This window comes from Myotis davidii, unplaced genomic scaffold, assembly GCF_000327345.1.
Source record: "Myotis davidii unplaced genomic scaffold, ASM32734v1 scaffold516, whole genome shotgun sequence".
NCBI lineage: Eukaryota > Metazoa > Chordata > Mammalia > Chiroptera > Vespertilionidae > Myotis > Myotis davidii.
Window position 1 is genome coordinate 25,605 of NW_006287367.1, and position 5,846 is coordinate 31,450.

At 39.9% G+C, this 5,846-nt stretch overlaps 1 long non-coding RNA gene across 1 annotated transcript in view; it reads right to left on the reverse strand.

Moving 5' to 3' along the window:
* Window positions 1-2,447: 2,447 nt before the first annotated feature.
* Window positions 2,448-5,846, reverse strand: part of LOC107182362 — a 5,418-nt gene continuing 2,019 nt past the window's right edge. Inside the window, exon 3 of the long non-coding RNA XR_001513085.1 lies at window positions 2,448-2,504. This is a non-coding gene — a long non-coding RNA (uncharacterized LOC107182362). The remainder of the gene's footprint in view (window positions 2,505-5,846) is intronic.

The window sequence follows — 5,846 nt, forward strand, 5'->3', positions numbered from 1 at the left end:
ATCAGAACTAGCTCATTTAATGATCATTATTTACTTTCAACAATCAACTCCAAAATTAAGCATAATCCCATGTAGACACAATGCTATCTGATGTATTGTACATGAAGAGATGATTTTTGTTTCCAAACAAATATTTGGAAGAGTTTATAAATAATGCTTAAAGGCTAGTAAAATTTAACTGCACTTTTTCATCTCTGAACTTTATTGTATTGTTTCCCAGCATTCCCCACACCATCTAATAACTCTATTCTGGTTTCCTTTAATAACATGTACAGGTATGATACCTCTTAAAATATGGTAGGATAGATTATAAAATAGAGTTTTAAATGTAATTGTATGGGAGAGACTTTTTCTAAAGAGATAAAAAGAAAAGAGTAAATATATTTATAATTTGATTCACCTCACTAGATGTTTCTAAAAAGCTTGGTCACTTTCCATTTCCAGTAGGCAAACCGCAGAAAAAAACATATTCTATTTTTTCTAACATGTTTCCATTTGTGTATTGTGACTTATTTTCCTCCTTTTTAGAAAACTTCGCAGACTCTTCAATAGTATTAATAACATAGGGAATATATTTGATAATGCAGTTCTGCTACTTTAAGGGGTAATGAAATGGGGGACAGAAATACTTCTCTCTATCAATAATGTGGGTGTCTGTATAGGACAAATATTAGTTCTTTACAAAGCTGTCAACTAGATGTTCAAAGAAAACTAAATTTCCATAGCTATAATACTCAGTTTCTGCAGAGTGCAGATCCATAGGTAGAGTTCAGATCTTTTTTGAAGGCAATTTACAATCAAATTTATTTGTTCTTCAGTATGCAAAGGTTCAGCCATGTAAAGATACACACACTCTCTCTCTTCCTTTCTCTCTCTCTCTCTCTCTCTCTCTCTCTCACACACACACACACACACACACACACACATAAAGGTGTTCACGATCCATTTGTTTAAGGAGGGGCGAGCATATCTAATGTTTACATCAAGTGCCTGGGGAAATATTGTATTTAAAGATAAAGATGAGAGCAGATATGATTGGATTATAGAGTAACTGAAAACAGAAACCCAAATCACTCTCCAAAAGTAGAAATAGTAAAAAGATAGTAGGTGAGAGAAAGGAGAGAACTTCATTTTCACTATCATTTAATTAAGTAAAATATATATATATATTGGCTGTACAAAAGTAATGTGAGTTGTTGGTATTTAGATTGATCTGAGTTTCCTTAGAAACCTAAGGTTTCTCTTGCTTTTGTTATTGTTAAAAACAAGAAATTTGTTCTTTTTGAGAGAATTAGGCAGGTTTAAATCCTGCTGTTCTCAATGTGATCTGAGCTAACATCTTAGTGCCTGGACAAAATATTTCAGGGTAACTATCACCTCCAACACACACACAAGAAAAGTCCTGGGGATGTTGCTCTTCTAAGCACACCTCAAGGGAGTGTGTCACTGATGCAGAGCTGTGGTAACATACATTTGGCCGTGAAGGGGCTGGGTCTTGCCTCCTGAGAAAGGGTTTCCTTAATTACCTTAAGTTTGTACCTGCCTAGAAAGGGGTACATTGGGATTAGGAATGGTCAAGGGCCCACTTGGCAAGAGGCAGGGTTGCTCAGGGACAAGAATACTGGACCACACTGACCAGACCCAAGGGATTCTAAGAGACTCACATCTAGCAGGGTCCCCAATCTCATGCAGCTCACACAGCTGCCCTGGTTCCAGCTCTTCTAGAACTTAATTCCCTCTTTTCACTTCTAACAAGGGGAATTCAGCTTTACCTCCATCTTACGAGCCCTACTCCAAATAGAGGAAAAGAGCCTGGGATGGGCAGGGTTGTGAGGGCCAGGAGGCTGGCAAAATTTGGTTCCCTCGCCAGCTGCCTACTTGTCTGAATAGGACCCATTTGGCTCAAAGAATTGTAATCCACCAAGTTATCTTAAGACAGGATCTCTCAGTTTAACACTGCCACCTTGGTCCTGGCTCAAAGACCCCTACATAGAAGGCTAAATTCTGCTCCAGTTACTGGAATTCACCCCAGGATTTTAGCCAGGCAATCCAAGAGGTGAGGGATCCTGTCATTGTCCAGAAAGCCCCCCCCCCCACCCATTACCAATGAGGTGGTACACTGAACTTTGGAGTCAACTCCTGGATTCTCTCTGGGTGTGACTCTCTGCAGGTTGGAACAATCAATTAGGCTAGTCAGGAGGGATTCATGGCTAGGGTATCAGACCCACCAGAGGGAAAAGCCTGGTGAGGGACTGGGTTCTTTTGCTGGATGCCTGAGCACCAGTAACTTGAAAAGAGATTCCAAAAATGTATTGGCTATAAAATACACACACACACACACACACACACACACACACACACACACACACACACACACACACACACAATGGCATGTATCTCCAGGCAGCAGAAAACCCAAATAGCGGATCAAGTAGATATCCTCTCTGAGCAAGGAAGCCAAATTGATCGCCCCAATGGGAAGTGGGGCAAAGTGCAAGAGATATCTGAAAGACAGTTACAGGAGATTTTAAGAGCACTTTGGATACCACAAACACAACAATCACAACATAGGGAACACTAACATTCTTGTGAAAAAAGAAATGTCCTTACAAAGTGAATTTCATCCTAAACTAACTCTCTCTCTCTCTCTCTCTCTCTCTCTCTCTCTCTCTTTCTCCCCAGACATGGATATAAACATATAGCTCTAGATATATATTTATTTAATCAGTTTTTCTCAGAATCCTCAGTCCTCTTCCCTACCTAAACCCATAAAAATAATAGAAATTTCTAAATAATAATAGAAGGTTAAATCTGGTCGCCTGCTCATTTTCAAATGTGATACATGTTTTTTACCAATGTGGTACCCAGAAATATTAACATGAATCCCCAACACTAGGAAGATTACTTACTTAAAGTATTTTCCTAGAAGGAGCCTATATTTTCCATAATTCCATTACTGCAAGGTGATGCAGATACCAGCTAATTCAATAACTACTGTTTGTTAAGGAAGGGGGAAGTCAGTGTAACTAAAACAAGATCTCAGTTATGAATAAAGTTGGAGCATTCTTACAATTTTGCACATTAAAACCTCAATCTGTCCACAAAGAAGAAAGTGAATTGCAATATTGGGCACCTCTATTAACTACTAAAGTGACTTATAAAAATGCTTCTATTGTTCAACTAGGTGACTTAGTGATGCTTCAAATACTGGTCCACAGAATTGAAGGTAAAGATCATATCTACATGCCCTCTAATCGATCACGCAGCTGGATTTATTTTTCTCATCTTTAAATACCATCATTTCAGGCCTTAACAAAAAAAAAATAATCAAGATACAAGTAAGAACCACTACTACAATTTAAATTTGGAAACATTCTGCTATTCCATTAAAAAAAGCAGTTCCGCGTTGAAACTATTTTGTGAAACCATTCACTAGATTCTTCAAAACTAAGCTCTGTTTACAATGCAAAACAAGTGACTGGCAAATGCTCACAATAATTCCTAGACACCCCAGATACTGGTGCCGGGTAAATGATAAACAGAGTGCTGCACAGTAGCTTTGTCTCTATAAATCTTTTTCCTGGAACCCTGTAACAGTAGGGTTCACCCACTGACAATGGCAATGGCAAGAGAAGAAGTGACCTCAGAAGAGAAACTGAGAGTGGATCAACACGACTTTAGGAAAGCAGTGGTGGGAGCTAGCATCCTTTCTCTCTGCAGTGAGGGTCTCTATTGTCCCTATCTGTCCTCTAACAATCCTGTCAGCGGCCCCAGCTACACAATGCTTCAGCACTTCCCCACTGACATTCAATTTTGCTAGCAAATGATTAGTGTTCTTGAAGATCTGGGTATTTTTATGATGAATATTTTGCTTTTTAAATTACCCTGCATTTTATGTGGCATTCACTGTATGCTACCACTTCTTCCCCCCCCCCCACAGAGATCTAAAAAGAAGCTAATTGAGCTTAAATCCGTATCGACTAATATCTGCTAATGTTAGCTAATAAAAAAAATTCCCCCAGAATATTATGAACCCCTTCCCCCCCACAGTTTGCCAAGAATTAAAAGAAAAAGAATAACGAACGATAACAATGGCAACTATAAGAGTGGCTGATGCTCTGAAGGGCAGCTAAGTCTCACACCAAAAAAGTCTCATGAGCTCAATGTACAAACACTAAGAAAAAGGCGCTTTTTTCTCTGCTGCTTTCAGAAGCTGTTCAATTGTTTCCCTTCCCTTATGAGCACCTGGTTATAAAAAGAAAATGTGTACTTGTCGCTACCAAGCCCAATCAAACTTGTTCTGTTTCCAAAGTGAACTTATGTTGAAGATGAAGTTTTCTATCTTGAGGTCACGCCTATGTGCCACATCCTATGATCTGGAGCTTCATGCTGTATTATACACATTCAAATCTGGCCTTTTAGACTTCTTTCCGGACCCTGCTCTCCAACCTTCACCAGCCCCAGCTCCAGACTGCCTCCTGTTCCTCCAATTTTTAGGAAAAATGAGAATTCTTTCTAACCTATACTCATATAAGAAATACACAAGCGGTATAATCCCTGTGGCTGGGGCACTTTCAGAAAGAGCCTGGAACAAGCTGCCCAGCTGCAATCACACTCTCTCTTTTCTACAGGCGTGCAACCTGAATCACAGTAATATGCCTAATTTCTTTTGTGAGTCCTTTTCTTGCTTGGACAGGGAGCAGTGTCCTGGGAAGACTCTCAGGAGTTCTTATATATCCTTAAATCTTATGAGACAGGAGAGCCACTCTGAACCCCTAGGTTGCAAATAATTTAATAAACATACAAGTAAATCAAGCCAATCTGGCTTGTTTTTTGAAATTAACTGAATCGCCCTCTTAGAAACCAAGCAATGTGATGGGTGGTGTGAGGTGGCAAATTGGGGTTTGAAGGCAACCCAAGGAGGAATGGAGCTGGTGTCTGGTACTAGCCTGACAAGGGAATGGAAACCTGTGTTGCCTTGCTGGGGATGGGTATGTGGATTTGCTAAAATTACATTTCCTCCACTTGTAAATCAGGCTTCTCTCCAGGGGACCATTTAGCTGCCCCAACCTGGTAGGGCTGGGGTAGCTATTATTATATTAAAACCATAGCTCTAGAGGGGGTGGGGTAAATCAGATCTGAGGACCCAGCAGTGGACTTCAAGATCAAGGTGAGGAGAACACCAGCTGTGTATATAGTCCAGCTATGCAAGAGATCAGTTTATCAGTGCTAATGTTGAGTTTAAGGCAAAATTCAGTCCATGAAAAAATAAGTTACCAACTATTTGCAACAGTAGCTTCACATAGACTTAATTTTCTCCCATGTCCAGATGGGGTCGGCTATTGAATGAGGCTCTTTTATTTTGTATGGGGCAGGGGATTTGTGACCATGGTCCCCCCTTTTATTCCTCTCTCTATGGAAACCCAGATCATGGGGAGAAATATGCGAAGCTGAATAAAGAGAAGCCGCAGAAAGGAGCGCTTGAGAGCGGCATCTGTTACACTTGGGAAGTTAGACTGACAGGAGAGGGCCAAGGAAACCTCTCCAGTAGATCAGTTAGAACAGCAAGAAGATTTGACTATATTCAGATAATTTACTCAAAAACAAAGCACTTTACTTGCAAGAGAAGATTCTTATCACAGTTGCTCCAGGATGTGCTTGCACCTGAATTTAATAGGTGGACTCTATATTCATGGGAAGTAATTTTTAAAACAAATAGAAAGAGCAGAGAGAGATAAGAATGAGAGGGAGGGAAGAGGAAAGGAAAGGAAAGGAAAGGAAAGGAAAGGAAAGGAAAGGAAAGGAAAGGAAAGGAAAGGAAAGGGAAAAAAAGAAAAGAAAAGACT